The following is a 16,974-nucleotide window of genomic DNA, read 5'->3' as shown; positions in this document are numbered from 1 at the left end:
TTCAAATTACTAATAAGATGTAGCTTCATGTTGCCCTTTTCTCCGTACACCATTAAGGGTTCTCCTTCTTCTCGTACAATGCGAATTGAATTTTTATAACATACTATCTCTGCTTTCACCTTCTTCAGCCAGTCCATGCCAACTATTACATCAAAACTCCCTAACTCTACTGGTATCAAATCAATCTTAAATATTTCGCTACCCAGTTTAATTTCTCGATTCCGGCATATATTATCTGCTGAAATTAATTTACCGTTTGCTAATTCGAGTAAAAATTTACTATCCAACGGCGTCAATGGACAACTTAATTTAGCACAAAAATCTCTACTCATATAGCTTCTATCCGCACCCGAATCAAATAAAACGTAAGCATATTTATTGTCAATAAGAAACGTACCCGTAACAAGCTCCGGGTCTCCCTGTGCCTCTGCCGCATTAATATTGAAAACTCTTCCGCGGCCTTGTCCATTCGTGTTCTCCTGGTTCGGGCAATTTCTAATAATGTGGCCCGGATTTCCACATTTATAACAAACTACATTGGCATAACTTGCTCCGACACTACTTGCTCCACCATTACTCGTTCCGACACCATTTGTTCCTTTCGTTCTGTTAACCCCTGGTCCGTAGACCTCACACTTCGCCGCGCTATGACCATTTCTTTTACACTTGTTACAAAATTTGGTGCAGAACCCCGAGTGATACTTTTCACACCTTTGGCATAGCTGCTTCTGATTGTTGTTGTTGTTGCGGTTGTTATTGTTGTTGGGATGATTGTTGTAGTTGCTGTTGTTGTTGTTGTTGTTGTTGGGCTGTTTGTTGTAGTTGCGATTGATGTTGCGATTGTTGGGATAATTGTTGCGATTATTATTGTAATTGCTGTTGTTGTTGTATTGGTGATTCTTATCACCGTTTTCCTCCCACTTTCTTTTGACTTGCTTCACATTGGCCTCTTCAGCCATCTGTTCTTTAATTCTTTCCTCAATCTGGTTCACTAGTTTGTGAGCCATTCTACATGCCTGTTGTATGGAGGAAGGCTCGTGTGAACTTATATCTTCTTGGATTCTTTCCGGTAATCCTTTCACAAACGCGTCGATCTTCTCTTCCTCATCTTCGAACGCTCCCGGACACAATAGGCACAATTCTGTGAATCGTCTTTCGTATGTGGTAATATCAAATCCTTGGGTTCGTAACCCTCTAAGTTCTGTCTTGAGCTTATTGACCTCGGTTCTGGGACGGTACTTCTCGTTCATCAAGTGCTTGAATGCTGACCACAGTAGTGCGTACGCATCATCTTGTCCCACTTGCTCTAGATAGGTATTCCACCATGTTAACGCAGAACCTGTGAAGGTATGCGTAGCGTACTTCACTTTGTCCTCTTCAGTACACTTACTTATGGCGAACACCGATTCGACCTTCTCGGTCCACCGTTTCAATCCGATCGGTCCTTCGGTTCCATCAAATTCCAAAGGTTTGCAGGCAGTGAATTCTTTGTAGGTGCATCCTACACAATTTCCTGTACTGCTAGATCCAAGGTTATTGTTGGTATGTAGCGCAGCCTGTACTGCGGCTATGTTTGAAGCTAGAAAAGTACGGAATTCCTCTTCATTCATATTCACGGTGTGTCGAGTAGTCGGTGCCATTTCCTTCAAAATAGTCAAATGGAACAAGTTAATCATACAGAATATTAAGAGTAGTTAATAGTATTTCGTAGCATAATATGAAATCATTTATAAAAGCTTTTTCTTCATATTAGCGTTTTATAAGTTTAAATTCGGGTAGTACCTACCCGTTAAGTTCATACTTAGTAGCTAATATACAATTCAACTACTACAATTCTATATGAAAAACTGATTATAATAATATTTCGCGTTCAAACTTTTATACAATATTTTACAAACTTACAATACCGCTTATTTTACATAAAGCATGAAATATAGCACACAATAACTTTGATACAAGATAGTTGTGAATATAATTCTAGCTAGTACACAAGTCGTTCAGCAAAGGCAATAAAGACACGTAATTCATACGTCCAGAAACAAGTCATGCATTCTGGTTTTACTAGGACTACTTCCCATCCTTGGTCTTGTGGAACATAACCGTTATGGCCGTTGATAAGACAGCGTGTTGTAACGTTGTCAAAGGGACGAGGGTTACGTAATGACCAACAGTCTCGTAATAACCTAAAAACCTCATTTCTTACCCCAATTACCGACGGCGTAAATAGTTGTGCCGAAGAATTCTGACCGACTCTAGACAAGATTTCATCAATCATGTCTCCGGGTAGGTCTCTTAAAATATTGGGTTGTCTATCCATTTTGTGTTTTTATACTGTAAAATAGACAAGAGTTAGATTCATAAAAAAAAATACTTATTAATACAAGCAATTTTTACATATATCATAAAGCATAAGCACACTATATTACATATATTACACCACACGAATACAACTATCTTATTCCGACTCGCTCGTTTCTTCTTCTTCGGTTTTGGTTCGTTTTGCCAAGTTTCTAGGGATATATGATGTTCCCCTAATACGAGCTGTCGTTTTCCACAACGGCTTAGAAAAACCTGGTGGTTTAGAGGTTCCCGGGTCATTGTTACAACTTAAGGGCTTCGGGGATTGACGATACATATAAAGTTCATCGGGGTTGGAATTAGATTTCTCGATTTTTATGCCCTTTCCCTTATTATTTTCTTTTGCCTTTTTAAATTCAGTTGGGGTAATTTCTATAACATCATCGGAATTCTCGTCGGAATCTGATTCATCGAAGAATTGGTAATCCTCCCAATATTTTGCTTCCTTGGCGAAAACACCATTGACCATAATTAACCTTGGTCGGTTGGTTGAGGATTTTCTTTTACTTAACCGTTTTATTATTTCCCCCACCGGTTCTATTTCCTCCTCCGATTCCTCCTCTTCCGGTTCTGATTCTTCTTCCGGTTCTGATTCTTCTTCCGGTTCTTCTTCGGGAACTTGTGAATCAGTCCAATATATATTCGACTCTTCGTTATTATTAGGTGAGTCAATGGGATTTGTGCTAGAGGTAGACATCTATCACACAATATCAAACATGTTAAGAGATTAATATATCACATAATATATACATGTTAATAATATATAGTTTCCAACAAAAATGTTAAGCAATCAATTTTAAAGAAAACACGGTCGAAGTCCAGACTCACTAATGCATCCTAACAAACTCGATAAGACACACTAATGTAAATTTCTGGTTCTCTAAGACCAACGCTCGGATACTAACTGAAATGTCCCGTTCTTATTGATTAAAAACGTTCCATATTAATTGATTTCGTTGCGAGGTTTTGACCTCTATATGAGACGTTTTTCAAAGACTGCATTCATTTTTAAAACAAACCATAACCTTTATTTCATAAATAAAGGTTTAAAAAGCTTTACGTAGATTATCAAATAATGATAATCTAAAATATCCTGTTTACACACGACCATTACATAATGGTTTACAATACAAATATGTTACATCGAAATCAGTTTCTTGAATGCAGTTTTTACACAATATCATACAAACATGGACTCCAAATCTTGTCCTTATTTTAGTATGAAACAGCGGAAGCTCTTAGTATTCACCTGAGAATAAACATGCTTTAAACGTCAACAAAAATGTTGGTGAGTTATAGGTTTAACCTATATATATCAAATCGTAACAATAGACCACAAGATTTCATATTTCAATACACATCCCATACATAGAGATAAAAATCATTCATATGGTGAACACCTGGTAACCGACATTAACAAGATGCATATATAAGAATATCCCCATCATTCCGGGACACCCTTCGGATATGATATAAATTTCGAAGTACTAAAGCATCCGGTACTTTGGATAGGGTTTGTTAGGCCCAATAGATCTATCTTTAGGATTCACGTCAATTAGGGTGTCTGTTCCCTAATTCTTAGATTACCAGACTTAATAAAAAGGGGCATATTCGATTTCGATAATTCAACCATAGAATGTAGTTTCACGTACTTGTGTCTATTTTGTAAATCATTTATAAAACCTGCATGTATTCTCATCCCAAAAATATTAGATTTTAAAAGTGGGACTATAACTCACTTTCACAGATTTTTACTTCGTCGGGATGTAAGACTTGGCCACTGGTTGATTCACGAACCTATAACAATATATACATATATATCAAAGTATGTTCAAAATATATTTACAACACTTTTAATATATTTTGATGTTTTAAGTTTATTAAGTCAGCTGTCCTCGTTAGTAACCTACAACTAGTTGTCCACAGTTAGATGTACAGAAATAAATCGATAAATATTATCTTGAATCAATCCACGACCCAGTGTATACGTATCTCAGTATTGATCACAACTCAAACTATATATATTTTGGAATCAACCTCAACCCTGTATAGCTAACTCCAACATTCACATATAGAGTGTCTATGGTTGTTTCGAAATATATATAGATGTGTCGACATGATAGATCGAAACATTGTACACGTGTCTATGGTATCTCAAGATTACATAATATACAATACAAGTTGATTAAGTTATGGTTGGAATAGATTTGTTACCAATTTTCACGTAGCTAAAATGAGAAAAATTATCCAATCTTGTTTTACCCATAACTTCTTCATTTTAAATCCATTTTGAGTGAATCAAATTGCTATGGTTTCATATTGAACTCTATTTTATGAATATAAACAGAAAAAGTATAGGTTTATAGTCGGAAAAATAAGTTACAAGTCGTTTTTGTAAAGGTAGTCATTTTAGTCGAAAGAACGACGTCTAGATGACCATTTTAGAAAACATACTTCCACTTTGAGTTTAACCATAATTTTTGGATATAGTTTCATGTTCATAATAAAAATCATTTTCCCAGAATAACAACTTTTAAATCAAATTTTATCATAGTTTTTAATTAACTAACCCAAAACAGCCTGCGGTGTTACTACGACGGCGTAAATCCGGTTTCACGGTGTTTTTCGTGTTTCCAGGTTTTAAATCATTAAGTTAGCATATCATATAGATATAGAACATGTGTTTAGTTGATTTTAAAAGTTAAGTTAGAAGGATTAACTTTTATTTGCGAACAAGTTTAGAATTAACTAAACTATGTTCTAGTGATTACAAGTTTAAACCTTCGAATAAGATAGCTTAATATGTATGAATCGAATGATGTTATGAACATCATTACTACCTCAAGTTCCTTGGATAAACCTACTGGAAATGAGAAAAATAGATCTAGCTTCAAAGGATCCTTGGATGGCTTGAAAGTTCTTGAAGCAGAATCATGACACGAAAACAATTTCAAGTAAGATTTCCACTCGAAATAAGATTGTTATAGTTATAGAAATTGAATTAAAGTTTGAATATGATTATTACCTTGTATTAGAAAGATAACCTACTGTAAGTAACAAAGGTTTCTTGATCTTGGATGATTACTTGGAATGGATTTAGAAAACTTGGAAGTAAACTTGCAATCTTGGAAGTATTCTTGATTTTATGAAACTAGAACTTTTGGAATTTATGAAGAACACTTAGAACTTGAAGATAGAACTTGAGAGAGATCAATTAGATGAAGAAAATTGAAGAATGAAAGTGTTTGTAGGTGTTTTTGGTCGTTGGTGTATGGATTAGATATAAAGGATATGTAATTTTGTTTTCATGTAAATAAGTCATGAATGATTACTCATATTTTTGTAATTTTATGAGATATTTCATGCTAGTTGCCAAATGATGGTTCCCACATGTGTTAGGTGACTCACATGGGCTGCTAAGAGCTGATCATTGGAGTGTATATACCAATAGTACATACATCTAAAAGCTGTGTATTGTACGAATACGAATACGGGTGCATACGAGTAGAATTGTTGATGAAACTGAACGAGGATGTAATTGTAAGAATTTTTGTTAAGTAGAAGTATTTTGATAAGTGTCTTGAAGTCTTTCAAAAGTGTATGAATACATATTAAAATACTACATGTATATACATTTTAACTGAGTCGTTAAGTCATCGTTAGTCGTTACATGTAAATGTTGTTTTGAAACCTTTAGGTTAACGATCTTGTTGAATGTTGTTAACCCATTATTTATTATAACAAATGAGATGTTAAATTGTTATATTATCATGATATTATGATATATAATATATCTTAGTATGATATATATACAGTTAAATGTCGTTACAACGATAATCGTTACATATATGTCTCGTTTCGAAATCATTAAGTTAGTAGTCTTATTTTTACATATGTATTTCATTGTTAATACACTTAATAATATATTTACTTATCATTTAACATAATTAACCAAGTGTATCAATATCTTAATATGATTCATATGTACCTAGTAAGACGTTGTTATAACGATAATCGTTATATATATCGTTTTCGAGTTTCTTAAATTAATAGTCTCATTTTTATGTATATAACTCATTGTTAAAATACCTAATGAGATACATACTTATAATAAAATCATGTTAACTATATATATAACCATATATATGTCATCGTATAGTTTTTACAAGTTTTAACGTTCTTGAATCACCGGTCAACTTGGGTGGTCATTTGTCTATATGAAACCTATTTCAATTAATCAAGTCTTAACAAGTTTGATTGCTTAACATGTTGGAAACACTTAATCATGTAAATAACAATTTCATTTAATATATATATATATATATATAAACATGGAAAAGTTCGGGTCACTACAGTTAAGGCGCCACTCCATAAAATAAAGAGTGAAGCATCGAGGTGTTAAGTTGCCACTCGGGGTGAAGTACCGAGGTGTTAAGGTGCCACCCTAGGGTTTAGTGATACGAGGTGTTAAGTACACTAACGGATGTTATGAACACCGATGGCATTTTCGCGAGCGCCATTCCCTTGTACGATTGTTAACCATGGTTATTGTGTTGTAAGCGTGGGCATATTATATTGTTCGAGTTATATATATATAAATATATATATATATATATATATATATATATATATATATATATATATATATATATATATATATATATATATATATATATATATATATATATATATATATATATATTGTATACCTATAATGTTGTATTGTCGTGATGTAGCTAACCCTCCGGGTGTAGTTTATTGGCGTTGTTCACATCGACGTTGGTAAACTTATCTTATTGATGGTATTATTAGCTTGTTGCTTAGTGATCGTACGGTATGCTTAGATTAGCTTGCCTTTATGCTTGGATGCTCCGGTATGCGGTATTTGTTTATTTATGTGGCGTGTCCATTTTATGCATATATATGTATGTAGTATACTTTCACTCACTAAGCATTAGCTTACCCTCTCGTTGTTTACATTTTTATAGATTTGCTTGGATGAGGTGGCTCGGGTAAGCGTGGGAACTAGTGGCTCGCGTAGTTGCTTTAGAAGGCTTGCTTTTGGATTAATTAGGATTGGGTAGCGTATCCCCAATCGCCATGCTCGGCTCTTATTTTGTGTTTAAAATTGTGGGGTCGAAACTTGTATTTTGTACTTAAAGGGGTAATTTGGGTCGATGTGGGCCCCGCTTCATAAAACTTATTTTAATAATGGAATGTGTTAGTTTTTCATATATGAATATGTTGTGAAAAGTGTTTTGTCTAAATACGTTGGGAAGTGGTCAAACATTTTCGTATTTGGGACTTTTTTGGACAGCGGGCTGTCAGGCCCCTTTTGCGTGCCGCACAAGGGGATGGCGTGAAATGTCCCGTTCTTATTGATTAAAAACGTTCCATATTAATTGATTTCGTTGCGAGGTTTTGACCTCTATATGAGACGTTTTTCAAAGACTGCATTCATTTTAAAACAAACCATAACCTTTATTTCATCAATAAAGGTTTAAAAAGCTTTATGTAGATTATCAAATAATGATAATCTAAAATATCCTGTTTACACACGACCATTACATAATGGTTTACAATACAAATATGTTACAACAAAATAAGTTTCTTGAATGCAGTTTTTACACAATATCATACAAGCATGGACTCCAAATCTCGTCCTTATTTAAGTATGCGACAGCGGAAGCTCTTAATAATCACCTGAGAATAGACATGCTTAAAACATCAACAAAAATGTTGGTGAGTTATAGGTTTAACCTATATATATCAAATCGTAACAATAGACCACACGATTTCATATTTCAATACACATCCCATACATAGAGATAAAAATCATTCATATGGTGAACACCTGGTAACCGACATTAACAAGATGCATATATAAGAATATCCCCATCATTCCGGGACACCCTTCGGATATGATATAAATTTCGAAGTACTAATGCATCCGGTACTTTGGATGGGGTTTGTTAGGCCCAATAGATCTATCTTTAGAGTTCGCGTCAATTAGGGTGTCTGTTCCCTAATTCTTAGATTACCAGACTTAATAAAAGGGGCATATTAGATTTCGATAATTCAACCATAGAGTGTAGTTTCGATTACTTGTGTCTATTTCGTAAAACAGTTATAAAAGTTGCGCATGTATTCTCAGCCCAAAAATATAAAAGGGTAAAAAGGCAAATGAAAACTCACTTTCACAGATTTTTACTTCGTCGGGAAGTAAGACTTGGCCACTGGTTGATTCACGAACCTATAACAATATATACATATATATCAAAGTATGTTCAAAATATATTTACAACACTTTTAATATATTTTGATGTTTTAAGTTTATTAAGTCAGATGTCCTCGTTAGTAACCTACAACTAGTTGTCCACAGTTAGATATACAGAAAATAAATCGATAAATATTATCTTGAATCAATCCACGACCCAGTGTATACGTATCTCAGTATTGATCACAACTCAAACTATACATATTTTGGAATCAACCTCAACCCTGTATAGCTAACTCCAACATTCACATATAGAGTGTCTATGGTTGTTCCGAAATATATACAGATGTGTCGACATGATAGGTCGAAACATTGTATACGTGTCTATGGTATCTCAAGATTACATAATATACAATACAAGTTGATTAAGTTATGGTTGGAATATATTTGTTACCAATTTTCACGTAGCTAAAATGAGAAAAATTATCCAATCTTGTTTTACCCATAACTTCTTCATTTTAAATCCGTTTTGAGTGAATCAAATTGCTATGGTTTCATATTGAACTCTATTTTATGAATCTAAACAGAAAAAGTATAGGTTTATAGTCAGAAAAATAAGTTACAAGTCGTTTTTGTAAAGGTAGTCATTTCAGTCGAAAGAACGACGTCTAGATGACCATTTTAGAAAACATACTTCCACTTTGAGTTTAACTATAATTTTTGGATATAGTTTCATGTTCATAATAAAAATCATTTTCTCAGAATAACAACTTTTAAATCAAAGTTTATCATAGTTTTTAATTAACTAACCCAAAACAGCCCGCGGTGTTACTACGACGGCGTAAATCCGGTTTTACGGTGTTTTTCGTGTTTCCAGGTTTTAAATCATTAAGTTAGCATATCATATAGATATAGAACATGTGTTTAGTTAATTTTAAAAGTCAAGTTAGAAGGATTAACTTTTGTTTGCGAACAAGTTTAGAATTAACTAAACTATGTTCTAGTGATTACGAGTTTAAACCTTCGAATAAGATAGTTTTATATATATGAATCGAATGATGTTATGAACATCATTACTACCTCAAGTTTAGTAGGTAAACCTACTGGAAGTGACAAGAAATGATCTAGCTTCAAAGGATCTTGGATGGCTTGAAAGTTCTTGAAGTAGGATCATGACACAAAAACAAGTTCAAGTAAGATTTTTACTCGAATTAAGATAGTTTATAGTTATAGAAATTGAATCAAAGTTTGAATATGAATATTACCTTGAATAAGAAAGATAACCTACTGTATATAACAAAGGTTTCTTGATCTTAGATGATTACTTGGAATGGATTAGAAAGCTTGGAAGTAAATTAGTAAACTTGAAGGGATTTTTGAAGTGTTCTTGAAGTGTTCTTCCTATGATGATTATAGCTTGATTCTTGAAGTGATTTTTGATGAAGATGATGATTAATTACTGGAAAAATACGTTCATAATAGTGTGGGTGTGTTGAGAGAGAATTAGAAAGAGAATTGGAAGTGAAATGGAGTGAATGATGAGTGGTAATTGGTGAGTGGTGAGTGGGGTTAAAAGGAGTTCTAGTTAGTTGACTAGCTCATGGTAGAAGTTAAAATTGATTAGTCATACATGACATAATCAAGAGTGGAATCCCATGCTAGTTCCTATTGGTATATACCCATAGTAAGTACGTTTTGAAGCTGTGTATAATACGGGTAAAAATACGACTAGAATTCTTGATGAAAGAAAAGAATGTGAAAGTAACTTTAACCATTTTCGTTAAGTATGAGTGTTTTGATATATGTCTTGAAGTCTTCCAAAAGTATTTTAATACATCTAAATACACTACATGTATATACATTTTAACTGAGTCGTTAAGTCATCATTAGTCGTTACATGTAAGTGTTGTTTTGAAACCTTTAAGTTAACGATCTCAATTAATGCTGTTAACCCATTATTTATTATATCTAATGAGATGTTAAATTATTATATTATCATGATATTATGATATATTAATATATCTTAATATGATATATATACATTTAAATGTCGTTACAACGATAATCGTTACATATATGTCTCGTTTCGAAATCCTTAAGTTAGTAGTCTTGTTTATATGTATATAACTCATTGTTAACATACTTATGGAGATACTTACTTATCATAATCTCATGTTAACCATATGTATATCCATATATATATCGTCATGTCGTTTTTACAAGTTTTAACGTTCGTGAATCGCCGGTCAACTTGGGTGGTCAATTGTCTATATGAAACATATTTCAATTAATCAAGTCTTAACAAGTTTGATTGCTTAACATGTTGGAAACATTTAATCATGTAAATATCAATCTCAATTAATATATATAAACATGGAAAAGTTCAGGTCACTACATGGCGCGCCGCGCCATTTACTGCACAAAGAATTTTTTTATTTATTTATTGATATTTCCGCGTGATCGTTTGTATATCGGGTTGGGTTGTTACAAGAAAAGAGAGAGAGAGAAACCTCTCAGAGTTAAAGCTCTTAACATACTAGTACGTACGAACCTCACAGCACGAATTCGTGAAGCAAACAGGAGGTCGTGAAGCAAGAAAACGTCGATGTTGAATTTATCAAAGTGATGGATAAGAAATTTGACATCAAAGAGGACGGAACATGATATTTTGCTAACCGAATCTGGGTACTAAAGTTTGGTGGATTGGGAGAACTAGTGTGGGAGGAAGCACACAAATCAAGATACTCAATTCATCCAGGGTCAGATAAAATGTACCAAGATTTGAAGGCGTTTTATTGGTGGACAAATTTGAAAGCTGACATTGCTACCTACATCGAAAAGTGCTTGACTTGTGCTAAAGTCAAGGCTGAACATCAGAAGCCATCAGGGTTATTAACTCAACCAGAGATTCCCCAGTGGAAATGGGAAGGTATTACAATGGACTTCATCACGAAACTGCCGAGAACGGTGGGAGGTTACGATACTATTTGGGTTATTGTGGATCGTCTCACTAAATCTGCACACTTCTTACTGATAAGAGAAACTGATAAAATGGAGAAGTTGGCTCAAGTCTACATTAAAGAAGTCATTTCTAGAAACGGAGTACCTATATCCATTATATCCGATCGCGACAGCAGATTCTGTTCCAGATTTTGGCAGTCACTACAGCAAGCAATGGGGACTCATTTAGATATGAGTACAGCATATCACCCCCAGACAGATGTACAAAGCGAACGTACTATTCAAACTTTAGAGGACATGTTGCGAGCATGTGTCATTGATTTCGGAAAAGGATGGGATAAGTACTTACCACTAGCTGAGTTCTCATACAATAACAGCTACCATACGAGCATTAAAGCTACACCTTTCAAAGCGTTATACGGAAGGAAGTGTAGGTTTTTCTGTGTGTTGGAGCGAATTGGGGGATAGTCAGTTGGCAGTTCCTGAGATTATTTAGAAGACAACGGAGAAAGTCCTATAGATTCAGGAATGATTGAGAACGGCTCGGAGTCATCAAAAGAGTTACGCCGATGTTAGACGGAAGGATTTGGAATTTCAAGTTGGCGATAAAGTCATGCTTAAAGTATCGCCTTGGAAGGGTTTTATACGGTTCGGAAAATGAGGTAAATTGACTCCTAGATATGTTAGACCGTTCGAGATAACTGAAAGAGTTGGACCAGTGGCTTACAGATTGAAACTGCCACAAGCACTCAGTGGTATACACGACACTTTTCACGTATCCAACTTGAAGAAGTGCTTAGCCGACGAGAATTTGATTATTCCTTTAGAGGAACTGCGTATCGATGACAAACTTCATTTCATTAAAAAACCCGTCGAAGTCTTGGACCGGGAGGTCAAACAGTTAAAGCAAAGCAACATACCTATTGTTAAAGTTCGGAGGAACGCACGCAGAGGACCAGAATTTACGTAGGAACGTGAGGTTCAAATGAAACAAAAGTATCCACAACTGATTTCGGATGAAACAACTCCAGCCGACGTGCACTAAATTTCGGGACGAAATTTCATTAACAGGTAGGTAATGTAACAACCCTGCTATTTCCGTTAAGCTTCCTTAACTGACCGTTAAGTTATTTAACGGAACTTACTTGAATTGTGTGTATTTAAATTAATTAAATGCATACTTGAGTTCATGATGAACTACTATATTTAATATGGTTATATTAGCCGGAAAACTTATTTCATGTTTCTTTCCTGATTTGATCCACTGTTGCATCTTCAGAAATTTCTAGCACGGGGGTGGACAGAACATAAACAACTTTCAATGTAGTCAGAAGAAAACGCATCTTCTATTGCCATCTTCGAAAATCAACCACCTTCAAACTTATCCAGTTTCGCAAACTTTGATGTCATATCTTTTACCAATTCACCAGACATGATTATTAACATAATACTTAATCGATTTGTTAGAAAATAGGGTTGTAAATGATAATCCGATTGGTTCTTGAATCATGTAATCACTTTCTCAATTAATTATTTCGAACCTACAAGCCTCGGGTATCACGAAATCCTAATTGGGATAAGACAAGAACAAGATTTTATTCCAGGCAAGAAGATTCAAATCAAAGCGTATGTGAGAATGTATTTTCTGTGTGTTTTTCATATGAATGAAAGCAAGTCAGCCAAAAACAAAAATATTAATTCGGCAGTTCAAATTGAAGGGATACAACCCTTCAATTTGGCGGGAACAGCTGTTATAAAAATACACACTTTTTGGCGGGACCCCAGCCAGGGGCGCTGGCCCTTGGACCTGCAAGGGGCACTGACCCTTGACCCCGCAAGGGGGAGCAACCCTCTTGACCCCCGCTATATTCGCGACAGTGTCTAGTCAACTCTTATGGGCGTGTACTCCACACTCTCCGAACCAGTTGGGCGAAAAACTAGAGATGAGAGAAGCGAGCCCAGAAAGAGAAGGAGAGGAAGGCTTCTTCGTTGCTTGGTCGGGACACATTCATCAATTTCTTTTAATTCTTCCTGGGCTTGCAAGTGACTTTCTTCTTTTGGCCGTTCTTGCTGTCCTAAGTCGTCCTCTTTTCTTTAGAAGCTGTTAATTGATTTCGTGCCTGCCTTGTATAACTAGCTCACTCTTACTTTCACATAAATCCCAATTAACCAAAATGATGTTGGATGACACTAAAATCACCAACATTCACCTCATCCATGCCTTCAATAAACAACTTCTCAAGTGAGGGTAGCTGCCCTAGTGGCGGTAAACATGTACTTTTATTACAACCATGTAACAATACCTCTGACAACTTATTAAAATTGGGATCCTTAACCCAATTTGGAAGCTCCATTCCTCTATATGACACTATTTTAAGTTGTTTTAGAGTACCACTGTGTGGCTTCATCCCACCTAATACATCCTTATCGAGAAAATCTATTCGAGAATCATCGACCACATCACTCCATATCAACTTTAACTCGCTAAGCCTCTTCTACGAAAAGTTTGCATCTCGTGCATCAGTAGCATTTGTCACTTTCTCCAACCCTTCAATACAGATACCCACATCACTCCATGTCAACACACTATGACCACACATCTTTATTTTAAGTTGCTTTAGTAGAGGCAACGCTTCAATTGACACTTCTACCAGATTAGGACATTATTCTATAACAAGCTTCTCAAGGCACGGAAACACTACCCCACTTTTGGTTGACCATGACTCCCACCCCTTCATATTTTTAAATCTTAGAATTTTAAGTACCTGAAATGAAACACCACCAGTACCAATAAACTCGAAACCCACATTATTCACCTTATCCATGCCTTCAATTAACAACTCCGTAAGTGATGGTGGCTGCCCAAGTGACAGTAAACATGTACACTTTTTACAACCACGTATCGTTACATGCGACAATCCACCAATTTGGAATCTCTCTTCCTCCATATAACTCTATCTTGAGTTGTTTTAAGGTTTCAGAATGAGGCTTCAGCTCTTTTAGGGCCTCCTTTTGAAGCACCTCCTTACGGAAACCATCAAACACATTACTCCACATCACTTCTAACTTGCTAATCCTCTTATGTGAAAAGTTTGCCTCACGTACATCAGCTGCATTTTGTACATTTTCAAAACATTCTATAGAGATATCCCCACACAAGTTCTTAAATTCTTTAAGCTCGGAAATTTCAAAACTGTTTACACCTCCAATAATGATTTTAGAGAGTGTTTGTAGGCCGTTTAATTTACTGATCTCTAAGGGCATACTAATCAAAAGTGGAGTTTTCCTAATGTCGAAGTGTGGAAGATTTTTAAACTTTGAGAAGTTGTTGGGCAACTTATAAAAAGGAAAGTAAAACATTCAAAGAGGATCAGTGTCTGTAAATTATAAAGATTATAGACATTCTCATGTAGTTGTGTGATTAGAGATCCAGATAAATTAAGATACCTCAAGTGTCTCAAATTTCCGATTGACTCTGGTACCTCACGTATCCAATATTTACTTAAATTGAGAACCCTTAAGAATGGTAGCTCGGGAAGTATGTCAATCAAAATCTTATTGGATAAGTAGAAGGTATCCCATTCGTTTATCACCCCAACAGACGTTGCCATGAATGTTCTCAAACTTTTAGCTATTTCAAATGCCTTGAACTTATTATAGGCCTCATATTCCGCACGGAGAAAAGACATATGGCGATACTTTTCCAGTGCTTCACTCCCATTATCCTTCTTCATATTATTATATAACCTAACAAAAAAGGCACCAGCAATTGATGTCGCCAAGTCATTCATCAAGTCCCTCTTATCAAATTAATAGTCTTTTGGAAACAAAGAACAATATGCGAACAACCGCTTCAAACATGCGAAAAGATCATGGTAACTTAATTTAAGGGCAAGAATTCCACCACCATCTTCTAGCCTCCATATCTCAGTATTCAACACTTCCTTCCAGTACCGCTCTTCATTTCCTTTGGTCCTTAATAACCTCCCAACCGCTTTCAAAGCCAAAGGGAAGCAACGACATTTTTCCACAATACCTTCACCATGTGGTTTCAGAGTGGGATGTGAATCAAAGCTATCTAAACCCAGAGAACTCTGAGCAAATAAAGTCACATCATCATGTGACAAGCTATGCAAAAGGTTTAGATCACTACAACCCAACGTTTTAAGCAACTGCTCTTTCCGTGTTGTTACGATAACTTTACTTTCGGGAGCACATGCATGAAAAGGAGGAACTAAGGTTACCCAATTCATGACTTTCACTCCATACATCATCCAACACAAATGAAAAACGTTTCCCCATAAGTGGATTTTAAAGATCTACTTGAAGTAGATCTAAATAAGTAAATCCCTTATTCTCGCCAGCTACAGATTGATAGATAACTTTGCTTATATTAAAGCTATCAAAATCATCAGAAACACAAACCCAAGCCTTGAGTTGGAAGTGATCCTTCACCTGCTTGTCATTATACCAAAGTCTGGCAAGAGTTGGTTTACCCACCCCGCCCATACCAACTATAGGAACAATGCTATAGTTTTCATCACATTATTCATCTCTCAATAACTTCCGGACTAAGGCCTGTTTTTCCACTTGTCGTCCAACAATCTTACATTAATCTTTTATGGACCCCTGAAGTTTCCTATTTATATTTTTTGGCCTATCCTCTTTCACAGTCAAACCAAGCCTAGTTTTTTCTTTTTCTAAATCTTGTAACTTCTGGTTAAAATGATCTAAATTGTGACTCATCTTTTCACTTAATGTGAAATTTTTGCAGCAAGTTGGGACAAGTTTTCTTACCTTGCTAGTGAAGGCAACAGAATCCTGTTCTTTGAACTCACGCTTCATAGCGTTCGTTGCTAAACCATCGAGTATGTCGTCTATATCGTAATCCAAATGTTGGAGACTATTCAACCACACTTTAACAGCTTCATCAGTTACTTCCTTTTGGGAAGCATCATCAAGAAGGTTTTGGAGCTGCAGCAATATCCTTTCTAACTTCTTAAGCTCGGATTGAATCCCCCGAGAGCAATCAATTTTCTTCAAAGCTTCTGAGGCCAACTTCTGACGAACGACTTTGATGAGATCAGAAGCAATGATTTCAGCCATTGTTTATTGTTTATGATAAGAGCAGGGTTCGGTAGTGATGAATTTAGAAAACTGGGTGTGCAGTGTACAGATACAAGAATTCAACCCTTGTTTATAGTAGTAATCGTTATTATATTACGAGTATATTGTTAAATAAAGACATTTTTACATTCCTTGTCCATGTGGTTTAAGAAAAATAACACTCCCCGTCCTTTTAAAGATTTTTTTTTTTTTTTTTTGCATTCCTCGTCTCTAATGTATTTACTTTATACATTGATCGTCCTTCCGTCCAATTGACATTAATTTTAGACGTTAACTTATGTCACATGCAAATCACATTAGAGTATTTTAGT

General features: G+C 35.2%; 1 pseudogene; it reads right to left on the bottom strand.

Moving 5' to 3' along the window:
* The window catches only part of LOC139889821 (putative disease resistance protein RGA3), a 73,704-nt pseudogene extending 57,062 nt beyond the window's left edge, over positions 1–16,642 (bottom strand).
* Positions 16,643–16,974: the final 332 nt, after the last annotated feature.

The sequence above is a fragment of the Rutidosis leptorrhynchoides genome, chromosome 2 (assembly GCF_046630445.1).
Source record: "Rutidosis leptorrhynchoides isolate AG116_Rl617_1_P2 chromosome 2, CSIRO_AGI_Rlap_v1, whole genome shotgun sequence".
In the NCBI taxonomy this organism is placed as follows: domain Eukaryota; kingdom Viridiplantae; phylum Streptophyta; class Magnoliopsida; order Asterales; family Asteraceae; genus Rutidosis; species Rutidosis leptorrhynchoides.
Note: the sequence above shows the minus strand (reverse complement) of the source record. Positions and strands in the feature narration are given on the sequence as shown.